Raw genomic sequence first — 23,204 nt, 5'->3', positions numbered from 1 at the left:
AGGGCTCCATGTGTGATTTATAATACTCATATCTTATGGAGAAGATGTGCTTTGAGGCCCCCTAAGGCTGTGTTCACACCATGACCGTGCGGACATTCCACAAACTGCAGGCACCTGTATAACATGCTGGCAGGACCGCACAGGAATGTGCCATCTCATAGATGGCTATGCATTCCATGCGGTGTCTTCAGAAAGAATGAACAGGTTATTTGTTTTGGCGGACACGGAAAACGGAATTTCCGTGCCGGAAACACCTGGTGCACAGATGTGTGCACAATGCAGCAGAATCCTGTTGAATTCAACGGGACTCTACTGCAGCGGAATTTCCGTGCCAACATTCCAATTGGAATTCCGCACGAAAATTCTGACGTGTGAACATGTGTGCCTTCTAACTCTGCACCCCCTATAGTTTTGCCCCTGATCTCAGCGCTGTGCTGAGATCAGCAAAGCATTGTGCATAGCCAGTGCAGAAGCAAGATCGAAAAGGAGAATACAGATGTAAACTCTGTATTTTGCAAATATAGTAAACATTTTACTGTGAACCAGAGGGTCACTTTAGTTACACATAAGGTGCCTGGTAAAGTGATTAATAAGCAAGAGAGATGAGCTGTTTTCCAACAACACATTCTTTTTTTGATCCTTCTTCTCTCTCCCCATACAAATCTTTTCTCTCCCCATACAAATACAGAATGTACAAAATAAGAAAAAATGTGATTAACTAGCATTTTGTCTTTTGTTGTATTCCACATACCTACCACATGGTGTCACTACACACTGATTGTGTCCAGACATTTGTACTGGTTCACACTGTGCTGAAGATTACTATAGTGTTTAACAAACACTACAGGTAAATAATATAAAATTATAAGGATATTTAGAGCTTCAGTTACTGTTTAAAGAAAATGCCACTGTTGAAAAATATATATATATATGGTAATGGGTATGCTGTGTTACCATAAATTACTGTAGTGTATATTAAGACGCCTTCACATACACTTTTCTAGCATTTAAAAATGATTGTAAAAAAAAATACGAGCACTCTTGATCACAGCATCATGTCACCTTGCACAGTGAAGAGGCTGATATTTTCAGCTATTACCTATCATCACATGATCATGTGACACTTGATGCTGTGGGCACTGCTATGTTAGTGTTTATCTACATGGGGCTGTAACTGACTGATGGAGAGAAGATGGGAGAAGATGAAGCAGGAGTTCAAGTTAACAGTTGGCTGCAAATGACACACACAAGTAGACAAGGGGATGAAATCCAGCCCCGGAAATAATTGCATACCAGCCCCACAGCATTCTGTCAGTGTACCAGCCAATGGCCGCCGAGTGCAGGCGTATTACTATACGTGGCTATATATATATAGCAACAGAAGAATGCAGCAGCACACTGCCAGCACAAGGATATAGGTGAAACATGAAAATGCAGTTAAAACATGGAGAGCTATACAGCTATGGTGTAATAGATGCAAATGTGAAACTATGAAATAGTGAGGCACTTAGCTCGCAAATTTGTCTCCGCCGGCGGTCAAATAGCTTGGACCGTCCCACCGCGATAAGGTAGCCTCCTTGGGACGGACCCTACACTGTGAATATGCCTCTGTGTGAACAGTTCAGTAAGCATGGCAGGATCTGGAACATCCAAGACACCTTATATACACACCTGATAGAGGTGGGTGGGGTGCAAGGCCAACATGGAGGTAGCCACTCCCCCGTATGTGCAATACAGACAAATAATTAGTCAGCCAGCACTTTAGTTGATACCAAACTATTATATGGACCTGGCCTACAGGTGCACGCTACTAGGCTAGATATACAGCAACAGAAGAATGCAGCAGCACACTGCCAGCACAAGGATATAGGTGAAACATGAAAATGCAGTTAAAACATGGAGAGCTATACAGCTATGGTGTAATAGATGCAAATGTGAAACTATGAAATAGTGAGGCACTTAGCTCGCAAATTTGTCTCCGCCGGCGGAGAAAAAGAAAGTAGCAGCAGCAGCTGGAGGCTCAGCACACTTTTTGATCAAAACGTGTCCCCCATCCACCACGCGGAGGTGGCCTCATTTTTATATATATATATATATATATATATATATATATATATATATATATATATATAGTAAATTTGAGTAGCTGTACTAGTCCATTGATGCAGATGCAAATCAAAAAAATGTTGCAGTATCTTGTAATATCTTTTTTTATTGGACTAACAGAATTTTGTAGAGACAAGCTTTCGGGATTCTTCCCTTTATCAAGTCCAAAGCAAATCTAAGCTCACAAGTAGAAGACACAGGTTACATCTTACAAATATGCAGGGGTTAAGACAGTAGATGTGGAGAATTCACACTAAGATGGGCCATACATTGTCCTGCTATAGGAATATAGACTAAATAGTTAAGGATAAGAAAAAGGGAGAGGGAGGGGGGAGCAGGGGAGAGACCGATAATTAAGCAGGACAAAGTGAGATGTAAAATAGAATCCAGTACAGTACAGTACAGGTTATAAGAAATTTTGATAATGAGATAAAAAGCTCAAATCCACATTGGGTACTCTGTTTTTGGAATAAAAAAACAGTATAATTTTGGCTTCAAATGTCTTTTTTGTGTTTTTGAAATTCCCTCTCAGTAACTTTATTTTAAGGTTATGTATGGAGTGGCCTGTTTGGGTAAAATGATGTCCAACTGGGGTGCAGTAGTCATTTTCTTTAAGGCGGTTGATGGAATATCTGTGTAGATTCATCCTTTTGTTGAGCATCCCATGTCACACTTGGTGCATTGTATCATGTAGACCACATTTGGGGATGTGCAGGAGAATAGTCCCCTAATGTTATATGTCTTGTTGTTGTGAATGGCTTCCATCTTGGTGCAGATATGTTGGCAGAGTTTACAGCGAGGTTTGGTGCAGGGTTTGGTCCCATTGTCTGTGTCTATTCTTTCTGTAGCTAATTTTCTGCTGACCAGCTTTTATTTTAAATTGTGTGGTTGTCTGAAGGCCAAGATGGGAGGTTCAGGGAACATTTCTTTTAGCATCTCATCTTTCGCCAATATCGGCTGCAGGTCCTTAATAGATAATTTTACGTATTTCTTCAAGGGACAGATTGTATGTGGCTACCAGTGGTACGCGTGATGATGGTTGTATCTCTCTGTATTGTAGCAGGTGTTCCCGTGGTGTTTGAAGGGCGGAGTGTATTTGCTTATTGATTATCCTTGGTTTGTATCCTTTTTGTTTGAATTTCTCAGACAGTGTTTGTAGATGCATGTCTCTGTTGGATCAGATGTGATGGTACCTGGTAGCTTAGCTGTATATGATGCCTTTCTTTGTGTGTGAAGGCTGTAAACTGGACTTATGTAGATAGCTGGATCGGCCTGTGGGTTTTCTGTGCACAAATATTTGTAGTGTGTTCCTGTTTTTGTGACAGTAGTGTCCAGGAAGTTCACACTTTCTGTAGAGAAGTCCATTTTGAGTTTGATAGATCGATTGAATGTGTTAAAGGCATCATGAAACTTTCTGAGTTTTTCTTTTCCTTCTGTCCAAATGATGAAAATATCATCAATGTAACGGTAGTATCTGTGGGGTTTGTGAAGTTGTGTGTCTAGAAATCGTAGTTCAAGGTCAGCCATGAATAGGTTGGCATATAGTGGTGCCATCCTGGTCCCCATTGCAGTGCCCATCATCTGTAGATATATGTCACTGTTGAAGATTAAGTAGTTGTGTGTTAGGATGAATTCTATGAGTTTAGTGATGACTCCAGGGTTGTATTTCCGGTTGTGGGTTTAGGATGAGAGGAACAGGGAGCAGGCATCAATTACATCGCTGTGTGGGATGTTGCTGTACCCTGTACATCCATTGTTCATAATATGGAGTTGTCAGGCAAGTTTGTAATCTGATTGAGTTTGTTAAGAAAGTCAATGGTTTCCTGTATGAGGCTGCTGGTGTTTTTGACAAAGGGCTTTAATAGGTTTTCTTCTAAGCCAGAGATCTGTTCTGTTAATGTGTCCATACCTGTTATTATTGGTTTGCCTGGGTTCCCAGTTTTGTGGATTTTTGGAAGCATGTAGAATGTCCCTGTTCTAGAGTTTGTGGATATTAGTGTCTCTAATCCTTTCTGTGACTCTTTTGGGAAGGATTCGATCAATTTCTTCAATTCCAGAGTGTATTCTTTGGTGGGGTCTTCTGTCAGTTTCTTGTAGTATGTAGTGTCTGACAATTATCTTTGTCCCTCTTCGATGTAATCCTCAGTGTTCATTATCACTACTGCTTCTCCCTTGTCTGCTGGTTTGATTGTTATGGTTTGATTATTCCTTACGTTTTTGATGGTGCCTTTTTCTAGTTTTGAGAGATTGTAGTTGGTTTTATAATGGTGTTTTTTGACCAAGCATGCTGTTCTTAGTCTGAAACTTGCAATGTAGCTGTCCAGTTTGTTGTTGCGTCCTAGTGATGGGGTAAAATCAGAATTATTTTTCTCTATATTGTAACCCAGGGTTGTTGTAGTACTGTCCTCTTTCTTATGAAAGTACTCTTTTAGTTGTAGTCTCCTAAAGAATACTTCCAAGTCTGAGTATAGTTTGATGTCATCCAGTTTAGTGCTTGGACAGAATGATAGTCCATTAGAGAGAAAAGATATCTCAGATTTGGATAGTTCATAATCTTAAATATTTATAATTCCTGTGTTGTCTCTATTGTTGTCAGGAGTAGTGGTCATATTGTTGTCAGGAGTAGTGGTTAAATTGTTGTCAGGGGTGGTGGTGAGATCATTGGTTGTTTCAGGTACTCCTTTGCTCGTAGTGATCCTGGTTTCTCTGTCTGCCTGGTGTTGGTTGAAATTTTTAGAGAGTTTCCTGAGTTTCTTATTTTTCTTCATGAAGAGTTCTCTTTTCTGTTTTCTATTGAAGTATTGTATATCCTTTTCCACTTGTTCAGCTATGTGTTGATGCGTTTCCCATCAATCCTAAAGTAGGGATTGTTTTAAATGTTTGATGTCTTCCCTTTTCTTGTACAGTTGGTGGATTAGATGATTCCTATGTTTTTTGCTGGTGCGTTTGCAGAGGTCTTGGACATATTGTGAGTTATGCGTTGTAGCCATTGGATTTTTGATATATGTCACTGAGAAGCTGTGTTTCCTTTCTTGTGATCTTCAAGATTTTCTTTGTTAGGCAGCTATATGCATTATCTAACAAAGAAAATTGTCTAAAGGACTATCATTCTGTCCAAGCACTAAACTGGAGGATATCAAACTATACTCAGACTTGGAAGTATTCTTTAGGAGACTACAACTAAAAGAGTACTTTAAGAAGAAAGAGGGCAGTACTACAACGACCCTGGATTACAATATCAAGAAAAAGAATTCTGATTTTACCCAATCATCAGGACACAACAGCAAACTGGACAGCTACATTGCAAGTTTCAGACTAAGAACAGCATCCTTGGTCAAACAACACCATTATAAAACCAACTACAATCTCTCAAAACTAGAAAGAGATGCCATCAAAAACTTAAGGAATAATCAAACCATAACAATCAAACCTACAGACAAGGGACGAGCAGTAGTGATAATGAACACTGAGGATTACATCAAAGAGGGAAACAGACAATTGTCAGACACTTAATACTACAAGAAACTTACAGAAGACCCCATCAAAGAATACACTATGAAGAAGTTGATTGAATCCTTCCCAAAAGAGTCATTGAAAGGATTATAAACACTCATATCCACAACCCCTATAACAGGGACATTCTTCATGTTTCCAAAAATCAACAAAACTGGGAGGCAGACCAATAATAGAATGTGTCGGCAGATTAGAACCATTTGGCCCATCTAGTCTGCCCAATAATCAGAATGCTATCAATAGTCCCTGGCCCTATTTTATATGAAGGATAATAACAGGTATGGACACATTAACAGAACTAATCTCTGACTTAGTAGAAAACCTATTACAGCTCTTTGTCAAAAACACCAGCAGCTTTATACAGGACACCACTGACTTTCTTAACAAACTCAATCAGATTACAAACCTGCCTGACAACTCCATATTATTAACAATTGATGTAGAATCCCTGTAAAGCAACATCCCACACAGAGATGGAATTGATGCCTGCTCCCTGTTCCTCTAATCCTAAACCCACAACCGGAAATACAGCCCTGGACTCATCACTTAACTCATAGAATTCATCCTAACACACAACTTTTTCAACTTCAACAGCGTCATATATCTAAAGATGATGGACACTGCAATGGGGACCAGGATGGCACCACAATACGCCAACCTATTTATGGCTGACCTTGAACAACGATTTCTAGACACACAACTTCCCAAACCCCACAGATATTACTGTTACATTGATGATATTTTCATCATTTGGACAGAAGGAAAAGAAAAACTCAGAAAGTTTCATGATGCCTTTAACACATTCAATCCATCTATCAAACTCAAAATGGACTTCTCTACAGAAAGTGTGAACTTCCTGAACACTACTTTCAAAATAAACAGGAACACACTACAAACGTCTGTGTACACAAAACCCACAGACCGATCCAGCTATCTACATAAATCCAGTTTCCATCCTTCACACACAAAGAAAGGCATCATATACAGCCAAGCTACCAGGTACCATCGCATTTTCTCCAACCCTGATGACAGAGACATGCATCTCCAAACACTGTCTGAGAAATTCAAACATCCGGCCCTTGAAAAAAAAAACACAAAATTATCTATTAAGGACTAGAGATGTCACGAATTGTTCACCGGCGAACGGTTCCCGGCGAACATAGCTTGTTCGCGTCCGCCGCGCCGTGCGAACAAATGCGATGTTCGATCCGCCCCTATTCGTCATTATTGAGTAAACTTTGACTCTGTACCTCACAGTCAGCAGACACATTCCAGCCAATCAGCAGCAGACCCTCCCTCCCAGACCCTCCCACCTTTTGGACAGACTCCATTTTAGAATCATTCTGAAGTTGCATGGTTAGTGAGAGGAGGGATAGTGAACCTGCTCCTGATTTAATAGGGAAATTGATAGCTAGGTAGTTTATTCAGGGTCCACTACAGTCCTAAAGGACTAATCTGATCTCTGCTGTAAGGACGGCACCCAAAAAAAGCCCTTTTTAGGGCTCAAACATCAGTCTGCATTTTTTTTCCCCCTATGTAATCTAATTGCATTTGCCTGCCTGGTAGCATGTGTGGCAGGCTCACAGCGTATATTGTGCCCACTTGCCCAGTGCCACCACTCACTATAGCAGTAATATAGCAGTCAGTTTCTTTCACACATGTGTTTTGAAACAGCTGGAGGCACCCTTGTTGGGAACCACTGGTTTAAAGGGGTACTCTGGTGGAAAAAAAAATGTCTTTCAATCAACTACAGTATTCAGTGTCCACTAAAGTCCTGAAGGACTCATCTGATCTATGCTGTAAGGACAGCACCCCAAAAAGCCCTTTTTAAGGCTCGAACATCAATCTGCATTATTTTTTCCCCCCCTGTGTAATCTAATTGCATTTGCCTGCCTTCCAGCGTGTGTGTCAGGCTCACAGTGTATACTGTGCCCACTTGCCCAGGGTGCCACCACTCATATCTGGTGTCACAATAGCTTGCATTTAAAAAAAAAAAAAAACTTTTTGGACTGTGAAATAATAACAGTCCGTTTCCTTCACACAAGTGCGTTTCAGGGCCCTTAAAGGCCACAGTGTCACACCAGTGCAACTCATAAATGGTGTAACAGTAGTGTACATTTAAAAGAAAAAACTTTTTTGACTGTGAAATAATAACAGGCAGTTTCCTTCACACAAGTGCGTTTCACGGCCTGCAAGGGCACAAAGTCACACCAGTGCAACTCATATATGGTGTAACAGTAGTGTACATAAAAAAAAATATATAACTTTGGCTGTGAAATAATAAGAGTCAGTTTCCTTCACAAGTGCATTTCAGGGCCTGCCAGTGCACAGTGTCACACCAGTGCAACTCATATCTGGTGTAACAGTAGTGTACATTTGGCTATGTGGTAGCCTGGGGATGTAGGGTATATGGGGTGTAACTAAAGGGTGCTTGTTTAACCCTTGTTTAACCCTTATCACTCGTGACGCCAGGGTGAGGGCTCCTCTGTATATGCTTGTCCTATCGCCACCTGTCCCAAGAACGATAGGGAGGTATAATAAATGATTGTCCACAACCGGAGGTTTTCATAAAACTGTTGGAACCTTTACTGCAGCTTTTGTGCAACATTAAACAGGAACAGTCTTTGTACAAGAGTCTATTACAATCCTGACAGTTGGTTGGGACCTCGTGAGCTCTGAACTTCGAAAAGGATTAAGTGCTGTTCCGCTGGATTTAGGGGATTGAGTTTAGGTCCTGCAGTCACACTAGCTTTAGCGGGGATTGATATCGTAACTCACGATTAGATTCAGGCTGAGGCTGGCAGGCTTCAGGCCTAAGCTTGTCTTTGTAAGTTGCACGGATCACACGGATATGTTGCACGGATATGTGTGACCACATATGAGACCTCCAAAAGGTCCTTCAACACACCTTACTAGAATTAACATGAGTCATGTGACCTAAGGTCCTGTGACACTATATAGCTAATTAAATATACAATTATTTATACATGTAAACATCACAGAATTGCATAAGAAAGAAGTGACTAGGGGCTATCCCACCAGGAGGATGCTACTGGAACGAAGTAACTCTGACTTTGGGGACCACCACACAAGGTACGGTATACAATACGGTATCGGGACACCGCAACTGCATAGAACACACTTCCCCTTATATACCAAGAGCCCTCTCCTCCTTTCCCCCCAAAAACGACAGACTCAATTCTCCATTTTAACTGGGCTGGGTAGTGGTCACAGCTCAAATTTATTTTAAGTAAACAACATAACCATATAAAATTGCACGGCAGTTAAAATTTAACATCAGCTTTTACCTCAACATAAACCAGAAACTCTTACCAAGGCGGTATGCCGACCGCCAGACTCCTGGTGGGCATATGTGCCCTCGGTACCTTTTCCTCCAACTCCTCTCTTACCAGGCCACCGAGGAGCCCGTGTACACCTACACGGTGCTCCGACCGCCACTAAGGAGGAAAAGTGCCTGTTCTAGGCCATCCTGAAGGCCCGACAAAAATATGTCCAGGCCAATATCGTTCAGATGGACCCCGTCCGGGATCATAAAACGCCTGTTGTCTCCTTCGAGCTCCCAGTGGCGAACAACTACACCACTTCTGGAGCGCACAAACCTAGCCATCCGTGAGTTCACCAGCCGGTGAGATCGCTCAATGGCTTCGGCATTGTGGGCCCCCTGCCATTGAACCCTCAGAACAATCTCTGACCACACCAGCATCAGTTGCATAAAGAAAACCGAGATTCTCCCCACATCAGCCTTCATCAGTGTAATAAGGTCCGGAACCCGGGAATGACAAAGGTCATTCCCCCCAACATGAACCACCAAAATCACACCTGTAGGAGTTAACCTTGCGATGTCCACCGCCTCCGTCAATACCCTAGGCCTCCGCATGCCCGGAATACCTCTCCAGTGAGTCACAATGTCACTGTTTTGATTCGGCTAGCTGGATGTGGATCCTCTGTGTCAGCGAGGGATTGGCGTGGACCGTGTCGGTGGACCGGTTCTAGGGTTGCTACTGGTTTTCACCAGAGCCTGCCGCAAAGCGGGATGGTCTTGCTGCGGCGGTAGCAACCAGGCCATATCCACCGGCAACGGCTCAAACTCGCTGACTGCTGAGAAGGCATGGGACAGAAGGACTAGGCAGATGCAAGGTCAGACGTAGCGGAAGTTCGGGGCAGGCGGCAAGGTTCGTAGTCAATAGTAATAGCAGGAGGTCAGGAACACAGTAATGGTAAACACAGTAGTAGCTTTCTCTAGGCACTAAGGCAACAAGATCCGGCAGGGAAGTGCAGGGGAAGTGAGGTTATATGGACAGGGAGCAGGTGGAAGCTAATCAGACTGATTGGGCCAGGCACCAATCACTGGTGAACTGGCCCTTTAAATATTAGAGAGCTGGCGCGTGCGCACCCTAGAGAGCGGAGCCACGCGCGCCAGAACATGACAGCCGGGGACCAGGACGGGTAAGTGGCTTAGGATGCGATTCGCGAGCGGGCGCGTCCCGCTATGCGAATCGCATCCCCATCATGCATGTCAGTGCAGCGCTCCCGGTCAGCGGGTCCGACCGGGGCGCTGCATAGAGAAGAACGCCACGAGCGCTCCGGGGAGGAGCAGGGACCCAGAGCACTCGGCGTAACAGTAACCCCCCCCCCCCCCCTTAGGTCTCCCCCTCTTTTTGTCTCCTTGTTCCTTCAAAAGAGACGAGAAAATAGGGGACGCCTCTTGAGTCTCCTTCTGGAAAAAGAAGTCCTGGGTAGCTACACCAGCGGCAGGTAGTTCAGAAGGAATGGGGAGGGGGTGCAGAGGGAAAAGCATGTCACAGGGCAGAGAGTCACCAGGACGGGGGCTATGAGGAGGCACGGCACAGTCCTGATAGGCCTTGGGGAGACCAGGCACAGGAGGAAACACTGAGGCCCGACAGACGGGGCTGGGAGCAGACGTGAGGCATTTCTTGCGGCAAGCAGGACCCCAAATCTTGATCTCCCCGGTGGTCCGGTCAAGGGTGGGAGAATGATGCTGGAGCCATGGCAGACCGAGGAGGACTTCAGAGGTGCAGTTGGGCAAGACCAAAAATTCAATTTTCTCGTGATGCAGTCCAATGTTCATAAGCAGGGGCTCTGTGCAGTAACGCACAGTGCAGTGCAACTTCACTCCGTTGACCGAAGAAATGTAGAGAGGCTTGACGAGACGGGTCACCGAGATGCAATACCTATCAAGCAAAGAGGCCAGAATAAAATTTCCGGAAGAACCAGAGTCCAAGACGGCCACGGCTGAGAAGGAGGAGTTGTAAGAAGGAGAAATCCACACGGGCACAGTGAGACATGGAGAAGCAGACTTCGTACCAAGAGACTCCACACCCACGTGAGCTGGGTGCGTGCGTGCGTTTTCCAGACATGGAGGACGAATAGGGCAATCCACCAAGAAATGTTCGGTACTAGCACAGTACAGACATAGATTTTTTTCCCTACGGCGAGACCTCTCTTCAAGGGTCAGGCGAGACCGATCCACTTGCATAGCCTCCTCGGCGGGAGGCACAGGGGTAGATTGCAAAGGATACCATGAGAGAGGTGCCCAGGGATCAAGGCCTTTTTCCTGGCGGAGTTCCTGGTGTCTTTCAGAAAAACGCATGTCAATGCGGGTGGCCAAATGGATAAGTTCATGCAGGTTGGCAGGAATCTCTCGTGCGGCCAGCACATCTTTGATGTTACTGGATAGGCCTTTTCTAAAGGTCGCGCAGAGAGCCTCGTTGTTCCAAGATAATTCAGAGGCGAGGGTACAAAATTGGATGGCGTATTCGCCTACAGAAGAACTACCCTGGACCAGGTTTAACAAGGCAGTTTTGGCAGAAGAAGCTCGGGCTGGTTCCTCGAAGACACTGCGAACCTCAGAGAAGAAGGACTGTACAGTGGCGGTGACAGGATCATCGCAGTCCCAGAGCGGTGTGGCCCATGACAAAGCCTTCCCAGACAGGAGACTAACCACGAAAGCCACCTTCGACCATTCTGTAGGAAATTGGTCCGACAACATCTCCAAATTAGGGAATATTGTGACAGGAAACCACGGCAGAGTCTAGAGTCCACAAATCACCGTATATAGTAGGATTTTAGTGTACTCAAAACAGATTCACAGAAAAAACACTAAAACATTAAACTTTAATAATTATCCATTTTAAAACGGATCCAGTGGCCAACACACAAAGAAAACTTGAAAAAATATATATATTGCTGCATACAGTCCCAATGATAGGTAATAAATGCAGTCTTACAAAAAATAGTAAAAATACACTCAGAGTATAGCTCAATCTGATAATATGGTATAATGAATACCTACCTAAGGGGTGGGTAAAACCACCTTTTTACCCACCCCTTAGGTAGGTATTCATTATACCATATTATCAGATTGAGCTATACTCTGAGTGTATTTTTACTATTTTTTGTAAGACTGCATTTATTACCTATCATTGGGACTGTATGCAGAAATATATATATTTTTTCAAGTTTTCTTTGTGTGTTGGCCACTTGATCTATAATGGATCCGTTTTAAAATGGATAATTATTAAAGTTTAATGTTTTAGTGCTTTTTCTGTGAATCTGAAAGAGTCTAGAGTCCCCATCAAATTTGTCCGGCAGGGACAAGCGGAGGTTAGGAGCGGCCACTTGTTGCGGAGGAGGTGCAGGAGCTGGCGGAGGAGATGGTAGCTGCTGTTGCAGCTGCTGTAGCTGCGACTGAAGTTGCTGTAACACGGTGGTCAAGTGCGACAGCTGTTGAGCTTGTTGGGCGATCAGTCGGGATTGCTGGGCGACCACCGTGGATATGTCAGCGATACTTGGCAGCGGCACGTCAGCGGGATCCATGGCTGGATCTACTGTTATGATTCGGCTAGCTGGATGTGGATCCTCTGTGTCAGCGAGGGATTGGCGTTGACCGTGTCGGTGGACCGGTTCTAGGGTTGCTACTGGTTTTCACCAGAGCCCGCCGCAAAGCGGGATGGTCTTGCTGCGGCGGTAGCAACCAGGTCATATCCACCGGCAACGGCTCAACCTTGCTGACTGCTGAGAAGGCGTGGGACAGAAGGACTAGGCAGAAGCAAGGTCAGACGTAGCAGAAGGTCGGGGCAGACGGCAAGGTTCGTAGTCAATAGTAATAACAGGAGGTCAGGAACACAGTAATGGTAAACACAGTAGTAGCTTTCTCTAGGCACTAAGGCAACAAGATCCGGCAGGGAAGTACAGGGGAAGTGAGGTTATATGGACAGGGAGCAGGTGGAAGCTAATCAGACTGATTGGGCCAGGCACCAATCACTGGTGCACTGGCCCTTTAAATCTTAGAGAGCTGGCGCACGCGCGCCCTAGAGAGCGGAGCCGCGCGCGCCAGAACATGACAGCCGGGGACCAGGATGGGTAAGTGGCTTGGGATGCGATTCGCGAGCGGGCGCGTCCCGCTATGCAAATCGCATCCCCATCATGCATGTCAGTGCAGTGCTCCCGGTCAGCGGGTCCGACTGGGGCGCTGCATAGAGGAGAACGCCGCGAGCGCTCCGGGGAGTAGCAGGGACCCGGAGCGCTCGGCGTAACAGTCACTGCAGCCCAAAGATCGACCGCCAGGCTGACAATCTGCTCTCTGTGCAGCCTGATGGAAGTAAGAGTGACCCAGGAAATAAACACTGGCTCTCAGAGGATCTGAAAAAGAAAAAACATTAAAGCAACAATTCTGGGCAAACATACCCCGCATAACAACCAGACCTCAAGCGCCCAATATGCTGTATTGCATCCACTGACAAGCCCGCTCTCGAAGCCTCGGTTGCAGCCCCAATCCGAAAGGAGTGGGTACCATACCCGCTGACCTGCCTGCTGAGACAGTCTTTTCAACAAGAGTTCGCTGCATGCTGACACATGCAAAGGAGGCCCTCAGCAGGGCCTCAGAGTGGGGATATCGGGGATTTCTTTCCCACCCTTGCGGGGCCCCAGATGAAGCGAAAGCCATATACATGTCCCCTGATAGGGGACCTAACAGGGATTCAACTGTTAAAAATAGTACTACTTAACACACCACTCCTATCTGGTGGCACATTAGATTCCACACGCAGTGCCCATATTTGAAGTAGGAGGATCGACCAAGCATCTTTTTCCATCTCCCGGTTCCTAAAATCGATGCCATATACATGTCCCACAGATGCCCATGTTCTCTCCCTCTGGGGAGAGTCCTTGTAGCTGTGGGCCGCCAGTCCGCAGAGGTTGCAGGTCTTGCTCTTGGGGCAATCCTTGGTCGTGTGACCTGTCACTCAGCAAAACCTGCAGGCATCTTCCTTTTACAGTCTTTGCCCTCGTGGCCCATCTTGTCACATCTCCTGCAGGTCTGCAGCATGTCTGGGTAGAAGATAAGTCCTGTGGAGTTGCCCAAGGAGAATGTTGATGGCAGGTGCTGTAGTCCATCTGGAGAGGCAGGGTTCTTGTTAAGTCTGATGACCACGCATTGAGACCGTCTCCTCTCTTTGAATAGGGCAGTTGCCCACAAAGCGAGAGAAAGGGGATTCGGGACTCGCCGTTTTACCGCCTCCCAGTATCTTCTACAGGTGCTGATGGTAGTGAGGTAATGTAGAAAATCCCAGACATGAAGGTCTGAATGCCGAAGGTGTCCGCGGAGGAGAAGCCTTGATCTGCCAGCATCTTCTTGCAGAACACTGGCTTCAGCTTCAAGGCAGCAGTCTGCCTCATCCAGGGCTCCAGGGTTGGAGCTTCTTGGTTGGGGGTTCTGCTGCCCTTCTGCCTTGCTTTGGTGGAGGTTAAAGCTTTCTGTGGTTGGTGCTGGACCTCCAGGCCTTGCCCTACCGCTTCCTGGGTTGACTTGCTGGTTGAGGCTATGGCTTCTTCGAGCAGGCTCTTTCCTCTTTCTTTCCTGCTTATGGAGAGTCTTCACAAAGTCTTCTTTCCCGGGTGGGAGGAACTATGCAAATATGTTCTCGGTGGGAGGAGCTATGCAAATCTTCTCCAGAGGCAGCAAGCTTCTCCCAAGATATTCTGCACCGCTTTCGTCTTTGCTGAAGTTCCGGAATTCACCGCCAATTCCCTTCTTCCAAGTTCTTTGTCGGCTTCTTCTGGAGCTGCAGTCTTCAAGATCTTCTCCTTCTTCAGATGTTCCGAGGCAGTTTCAGGAGATGATCTTCTGGTGGTATGCTCTCGAGAATTGCGGTTCTAATAAGAACGAAAAGTACTGCAATTGTACTACTCAAAGTCTCTACCACAATGCTGGGAGTTCTTCAGACCTTGGTGATCATGGTATCTCCCTTGCCAGATAAGACTCTGCTTCAACTATGTAATTTTCCTTGGGAGTTTTGCCATGGATCCCCCTCCGGCATGCCACAGTCCAGGTTTTAGTCCCCTTGAAACAACTTTTCCATTACTATTGTGGCCAGAAAGAGTCCCCATGGGTTTCAAATTTCCCCTACCTATTCTCCTACCTATTTTATGTTCGTGACGTCACTATTAAGTTCCTGCAGCCAATATTGGCGGAAGATGAGATACTAAAAGAAATCTTCCCTGAACCTGCCATCTTGGCCTTCAGACAACCACACAATTTACAACAAAAGCTGGTCAGCCGAAAATAACCTACAGAAAGAATAGACACAGACAATGGGACCAAACCCTCCACCAAACCTCGCTGTAAACTCTGCCAACATATCTGCACCAAGATGGAAGCCACCCACAACAACAAGACATATAACATTAAGGAACTATACTCCTGCACATCCCCAAATGTAGTCTACATGACACAATGCACCAAGTGTGACATGGGATGCTTGAAACCGGCCGGAAACTCAATGAAAGGATGAATCTACACAGACATTCCATCAACCGCCATAAAGAAAATGACTACTGCACCCCAGTTTGACACCATTTTACCCAAACAGGCCACTCCATACATGACCTTACAATAAAGATACTGAGAGGGAATTTCAAAAACACACAAGAGAGAAAGACATTTGAAGCTAAAATGATACTATTTTTTGATTCCAAAAACAGAGGACTCAATGTGGATTTGAGCTTTTTATCTCATTATCAAAATTTCTTATAACCTGTGCTATATTGGATTCTCTTTTGCATCTGGCTTTGTCCTGCTTAATTACCAGTCTCTCCCCTGCTCCCCCCTCCCTCCCCCCTTTTCTCATCCTTACCTATTTAGTCTTGTTCCTATAGCAGGACAATTTATGGCCCATTTTAGTCTGAATTCTCCACATCTATTGTCTTAACCCCTGCATATTTGTGGGATGTAACCTGTGTCTTCTGCTTGTGAGCTTAGATTTGCTTTGGACTTGATAAAGGGAGGAATACCGAAAACTTTTCTCTACAAAATTTTGTTAGTCCAATAAAAAAGGTATTAGAAGATACTGCAACATTTTTGTCATATGTCGGGGCAAAGCTGAGCTGTGCAGGATAGAAGAAATGATGGCTGAAGGACCTGTTGTGGAGGAGGCGGGGCTGAGCTGAGCTGGAGTGGAGATGGCATGCCACCCCAGTAGTAAGAAGATTACATGAGGAGGTTTGTTACTGTGTATCACCAAAGTGGTAAGAAAATCACATGAGAAGGAGGTTTGTTACAGTGTGTCACCCCAGTAGTAAGAAAATTACATGAGGAGGTTTGTTACAAGTGTGTCAACCGAGTAGTAATGAGATTACATAAGGAGAAGATTTGCTACAGTGCGTCACCCCAGCAGTAGGAAGATTACAGGAGGAGGTCTGTTTCAGTGTGTCACCACAGTAGTAAGGTGATTACATGAGGAGGAGGTTTGTTACAGGTTGTCACTCCAGTAGAAAGGAGATTACATGAGAAGGAGGTTTGTTACAGTGTGTCACCCCAGTAGTAAAGTAATTACATGAGGGGTTTGTTACAGAGCATCACCCCAGTAGTAAGGAGATTACACGAGGAGGAGGTTTGTTACAGTGTGTCACCCCAGTTTAATATGATTACATGAGGAGGAGGTTCGTTACAGTGCATCACCCCAGTAGTAAGGAGATTACATGGAGAGGAGGTTTGCTACAGCGTGTTATGTCACCCCAGTATTAAAAAGATTACATGAGGAGGTTTGTTACAGTGTGCCACCACAGTAGTAAGGTGGGGCGTGTCAAAGGGTGGAGCCAATGGGTGGAGGCAAGGGGGCGGCAAAATTAACTTTTGCTTAGGGTGGCAAAAATCCTTGCACTGGCCCTGCTCAGCTGGCTCAATGACCTGACCTAGGTCCCACTAACTCCAATAGCAGCAGAAAAAGAGCAAACAGCGGCACTCCAGTGATCCAATAAAAAAAGGTGATTTTTATTCACAAATCCGTTAATACATAAGGTGCTTATGTATTGACGGATGTGTGAATAAAACTCACCTTTTTTCATCAGATCACTCAAGTGCCGCTGTTTGCCCTTTTTCTGCTGCTATTAGTATACAAGGAGGAATATTATCCCCATACGTATCACCATCATACTGTTACTGACCAAATCCTGTATACTGAGATCAATGTTATCAAAAATACCATAATACAAAGGACAAATAATACCGCCACACCATGATCCCTACCACCACAGAATGACTAATATCCCCACACTGCTACTGAAAAAATCCACTATACAGTTATCATATACAGAAAGATACCAACAATGCACAGGCACTGCAGACTATATAAGTGCTTACAGTTACATCCAGTGAATCATGGGTGACATCTTCTTTGTTCAGAGTCGTTGACTTTTACTTTTCTTCTCCATCTGTCCAGGGCATCATAAAGACTTCTTCTCATCAAGACTTGTCACTGCAGAATCTGCCAGACAAACATTTTAGGCTCCTCTCTTCAGCACCATCCACACTACTGTACTCTTACCAAAGCCCAGCTGAGAATGTTAGTGGTCCAAAACCCCAACATGTCATTCCCTGCATTCAAAATACTGGCTATCCAAGTGATTGAGCCCGGGACTGAGTTAGAGAAAGTTTGTACACTCCTTACACCCATTCCAGAGCCACTAGGAGCAGTAGCCCCTGCCGCCAATGTCATCCACTTTGCAAGTCACCGCAGTCTCATATTTACAGTGTTAGGCAGTACATTGAACAACTGACTAAGGCTGTGAAGGAGCTTGCCACCCCGGCCGCTCCACCTGACCGTGAACCACCCCAGCCTAGGAAACCTGCCCCTGCTCCTGCTCCCCGCAATTTCAATTACTGCATTCCTCCACCCAATAGACCTTCGGGGACTCAAAGACCCTTTTGCACTTACTGTAATAATTCAGGACATTGGAAAATGCAGTGTTGGGATTTAAACGGATTTCCCCTGAGGTCGCAGACCGGCCCTCAGGAAAACAGTCATCAGGTCTCAATCCCTGAACGAATCTCACTTTATGTCGCCTCCTGCCCCTATGCAAAAGTTAATGTAGAAGGTGTATGTCACGATTCGGCTCACAGGTTGTGGATCCACTGTGTCAGCGAGGGATTGGCGTGGACCGTGCTGGTGGACCGGTTCTAAGAGGCTACTGGTGTTCACCAGAGCCCGCCGCAAAGCGGGATGGTCTTGCTGCGGCAGTAGCAACCAGGTCGTATCCACTAGCAACGGCTCAACCTCGCTGACTGCTGAGAAGGCGTGGGACAGAAGGACTAGGCAGAGGCAAGGTCAGACGTAGCAGAAGGTCGGGGCAGGCGGCAAGGTTCGTAGTCAAGATGGATAGCAGGAGTTCAGGTAACACAGGCTTGGACAACACTAAACGCTTTCACTGGCACAAGGCAACAAGATCCGGCAAGGGAGTGCAGGGGAAGTGATGTGATATAGCCAGGGAGCAGGTGGAAGCCAATTAAGCTAATTGGGCCAGGCACCAATCATTGGTGCACTGGCCCTTTAAGTCTCAGAGAGCTGGCGCGCGCGCGCCCTAGAGAGCGGAGCCGCGCGCGCCAGCACATGACAGCAGGGGACCGGGACGGGTAAGTGACTTGGGATGCGATTCGCGAGCGGGCGCGTCCCGCTGTGCGAATCGCATCCCCGACGGCCATATCAGTGCAGCGCTCCCGGTCAGCGGGACCGATCGGGGCGCTTCAGGGAGAGAGACGCCGTGAGCGCTCCGGGGAGGAGCAGGGACCCGGAGCGCTCGGCGTAACAGTACCCCCCCCTTAGGTCTCCCCCTTTTTTTGTCCGACAACTGCTTTACCTGGGACGAGGACACTGGGAAAGAATGGAGGGTTTCCTCAACGGCAGGCAGTACAGCAGGAGTGGGAATGGGGAGGGAGGGAGGGCAGAGGGTGAAGCTTGGCACGGGGCAGGGTGACACCAGGACGGGGGCCATGAGGAGGCACTGAGGCTTGCCTGACGGGACTGGGAGGGGGGGAGAGGCATTTCTTGTGGCAAGCAGAGTCCCAGTTCTTGATCTCCCGGTGGTCCAGTCAAGGGTGGGAGAATGAAGCTGGAGCCATGGCAGACCGAGGAGGACCTCAGAGGTGCAGTTGGGGAGGACGAAAAATTCAATCTTTTCGTGGTGGAGTCCAATGCACATTAAGAGGGGTCTTGTGCGGTAACGCACGGTGCAATCCAATCTAACTCCGTTGACCGCGGAAATGTAGAGCGGCTTGACGAGACGAGTCACCGGGATGCAGAACTTATTCACCAAAGACTCCAAAATGAAATTCCCAGAGGCACCAGAGTCCAAGCAGGCCGCGGCTGAGAGGGAGGAATTGGCTGAAGGAGTAATCCGCACGGGCACCGTGAGACGTGGAGAAGCAGACTTTGAACCAAGAGACGCCACACCCACGTGAGCTGGGTGTGTGCGTGCGTTTCCCAGACGTGGAGGACGAATAGGGCAATCCACCAAGAAATGCTCGGTACTGGCACAGTACAGACAAAGATTTTCTTCCCTACGGCGATTCCTCTCTTCCTGGGTCAGGCGAGACCGATCCACTTGCATGGCCTCCTCGGCGGGAGGCCCAGGCGTAGATTGCAAAGGATGCTGTGGGAGAGGTGCCCAGAGATCTAAGTCTTTTTCCTGGCGGAGCTCCTGATGTCTCTCAGAAAAACACATGTCAATGCGGATGGCCAAATGGATAAGTTCTTGCAGGTTGGCAGGAATCTCTCGTGCGGCCAGCACATCCTTGATGCTACTGGATAGGCCTTTTTTAAAGGTCGCGCAGAGAGCCTCGTTATTCCATGATAATTCGGAAGCAAGAGTACGAAATTGGATGGCGTACTCGCCCACTGAAGAATTACCCTGGACCAGGTTCAGCAGGGCAGTCTCGGCAGAAGAAGCTCGGGCTGGTTCCTCGAAGACACTACGGACTTCAGCGAAGAAGGACTGGACTGTGGCTGTGGCAGGATCATTGCGGTCCCAGAGCGGTGTGGCCCAAGACAAGGCCTTTCCTGAAAGAAGACTCACTACGAACGCCACCTTAGACCGTTCTGTTGGAAACAAGTCCGACAACATCTCCATATGCAGGGAACATTGAGACAAAAATCCACGGCAGAGTCTGGAGTCCCCATCAAATTTGTCCGGCAGGGACAAGCGGAGGCTAGGAGCGGCCACTCGCTGCGGAGGAGGTGCAGGAGCTGGCGGAGGAGATGGTTGCTGCTGTAGCAGAGGCAGAAGTTGCTGTAACATGGCGGTCAACTGCGACAGCTGCTGTCCTTGTTGGGCAATCTGCTGCGATTGCTGAGCGACCACCGTGGGAAGGTCAGCGAGACTTGGCAGCGGCACCTCAGCGGGATCCATGGCCGGATCTACTGTCACGATTCGGCTCACAGGTTGTGGATCCACTGTGTCAGCGAGGGATTGGCGTGGACCGTGCTGGTGGACCGGTTCTAAGAGGCTACTGGTGTTCACCAGAGCCCGCCGCAAAGCGGGATGGTCTTGCTGCGGCAGTAGCAACCAGGTCGTATCCACTAGCAACGGCTCAACCTCGCTGACTGCTGAGAAGGCGTGGGACAGAAGGACTAGGCAGAGGCAAGGTCAGACGTAGCAGAAGGTCGGGGCAGGCGGCAAGGTTCGTAGTCAAGATGGATAGCAGGAGTTCAGGTAACACAGGCTTGGACAACACTAAACGCTTTCACTGGCACAAGGCAACAAGATCCGGCAAGGGAGTGCAGGGGAAGTGATGTGATATAGCCAGGGAGCAGGTGGAAGCCAATTAAGCTATTTGGGCCAGGCACCAATCATTGGTGCACTGGCCCTTTAAGTCTCAGAGAGCTGGCGCGCGCGCGCCCTAGAGAGCGGAGCCGCGCGCGCCAGCACATGACAGCAGGGGACCGGGACGGGTAAGTGACTTGGGATGCGATTCGCGAGCGGGCGCGTCCCGCTGTGCGAATCGCATCCCCGACGGCCATATCAGTGCAGCGCTCCCGGTCAGCGGGACCGACCGGGGCGCTGCAGGGAGAGAGACGCCGTGAGCGCTCCGGGGAGGAGCAGGGACCCGGAGCGCTCGGCGTAACAGTGTACTGTTGGAGGCATTGATAGATACAGGGTCACAAGTGTCCACTATACCTAAAAGAGTTTTCTATTAGCATTGGGATGCTAGTTTATTGTGAGAGCCTGAATATGTTAACTTTCGAGTAGGTGAAAGTAATGGGCAATCAGTCCCCAGACATGGATACTGGGAGCCAACCATTCAGTTGGGAGAGCATGTACTTAGTGGGACGGGAGTGATTGTAACTATTGTGACGGATAAGAAGTCTGCTGATTTTATATTGGGGATGAACATTATGAAGAATAGTTTCACTGAAGTGTTAGATGCCTTGCATACCTCTCTTCCCCATATGTCCCCTTCAGGCCAGCAGGCTGTGCAGCACCACTTGAAAGTTCTACTGGTGGAGCAGAAGTTTGCCAAAAAGCAAGGTGAAATCTGCAGAGTACGAGTTCAAGACATCAGGTCGGTGGCCTTGCAACCCAACACGGAGACCATCATCTGGTGTTGTGCACGTCCCGGAGTCAACAATAGGGACTATCAAGCCCTGCTCTAGTTCCAGCTGCGAGAAGTCTTGTCACTGTCACCAACGGGAGAGTCCGGGTGCGGTTAGTAAACCTGTCTGATTCTGCTACTGTCTTGCCCAAATACACTCCTGTAGCCCAGCTGTACCTCCTAGAGTCAAAAGGCATTGTTACAGATCATCTGGTGGGCTGACAGCATGTAGCTCAAGTGGCCAAAGGATTCAGTGTGAGCCCTCCAGAGCCCTGGTGGGCGCAACTCCAGGTTGGAGACGACACTATCCCAAGGGACCAAGTCAATGGAATCATCAATGTTGCTAAGAGGTATCTCGAGGCTTTCAGCAAGCACCCCACAGACTTCGGGCAGACTTCAATGATCCAGCACCGAATCCTTACAGGTGACAGCCCACCTATCAAGGAAATACACCATCCGGTCACGTCTTGCATGCATCAGACTGTTAAGAAGATGTTGGCCGACATGAAAGAGGCAGACATAAGCTAGTAAAATCAGAGCCCATGTGCCACTTGTCCTAGTCAAGAAAAAGGACGGAACCATCCACTTCTGAAATTGAACAATGTCACACACAAGGACGCTTATCCATTGCCAAGGATCGAGGAGTCACTCACCGCCCTCAGGTCGGCTGCTTACTTCTCCACGCTGGATTTAACCAGTGGATATTGGTAAGTGCCCATGGCCATGGAGGATCGGCAGAAGACCACCTTCGTGACACCCATGGGACTGTTCGAGTCTAAAAGTATGCCGTTTGGGCTGTGCAATGCCCCTGCTACGTTCCAGTGTCTGACCTCACGGACGGTGAAAGATGTCAGGAGCTTCCTGGCATTTTCCGGCTTCTACTGCCGTTTCATTCTCCACTTCGCCCAGAATGCAGAACCCCTCACAGCTCTTACGGGATACGGCGTAGAAGAACTACAATGGAAAACTAACTATTGAATGGGCTGAAGAGCAAGAGATGGCGTTTCGAGCTCTCAAACGTCTGCTGACAGAACCACCCATCTTGGCGTATCCAGACTACAAGAAAAGACAGCCGTTCCGGCTGTATACTGATGCCAGTTTTGAAGGTATGGGAGCTGGCCTGTCCCAAGTTTAGGAAGGGCAAGAGCGAGTAATTGCCTATTCCAGTCATAACCTGCGAGGAGCAGAGAAGAATGATGCAAATTACCGCTCATTCAAGTCGGAACTTCTCGCCCTGGTGTGGGCCGTGACCGAAAATTTCAAAGACTATTTGGCTGCCACGCCATTTACTGTCTACGCGGATAATAACACTGCCAAGTTAGTTGCCATCGAGCAGCGTTGGGCTTCAAGATTAGCCAATTACAGTTTCACCATCAATTACAGAAGCGGCAAGTCAAATGTCAATGCCGACGTACTGTCTAGAATGACCCCTGGCAAAGAACCCCCTGTCAAAGACGTGTGGGAAGATGTGGAGATGCCCCCATTTTGTGAACCAGAATGTTGTGACCACCCTCATGGACGGTGAACCCAGGTCCGAAAAGGTTAAAGAAGACCTATACACCTGGAAGACTCTTCAGGATGAAAGTCAAGTCATTGGGGATCTGTTGGACTACCTTCTGTCAGAAAAGGTACCAACTGTCTACGCCAGGCCCAGTGTGACTACGAGCTGAAACGTCTGTGG

The sequence above is a fragment of the Hyla sarda genome, chromosome 5 (assembly GCF_029499605.1).
Source record: "Hyla sarda isolate aHylSar1 chromosome 5, aHylSar1.hap1, whole genome shotgun sequence".
In the NCBI taxonomy this organism is placed as follows: domain Eukaryota; kingdom Metazoa; phylum Chordata; class Amphibia; order Anura; family Hylidae; genus Hyla; species Hyla sarda.
This window is presented reverse-complemented; position numbering follows the sequence as displayed.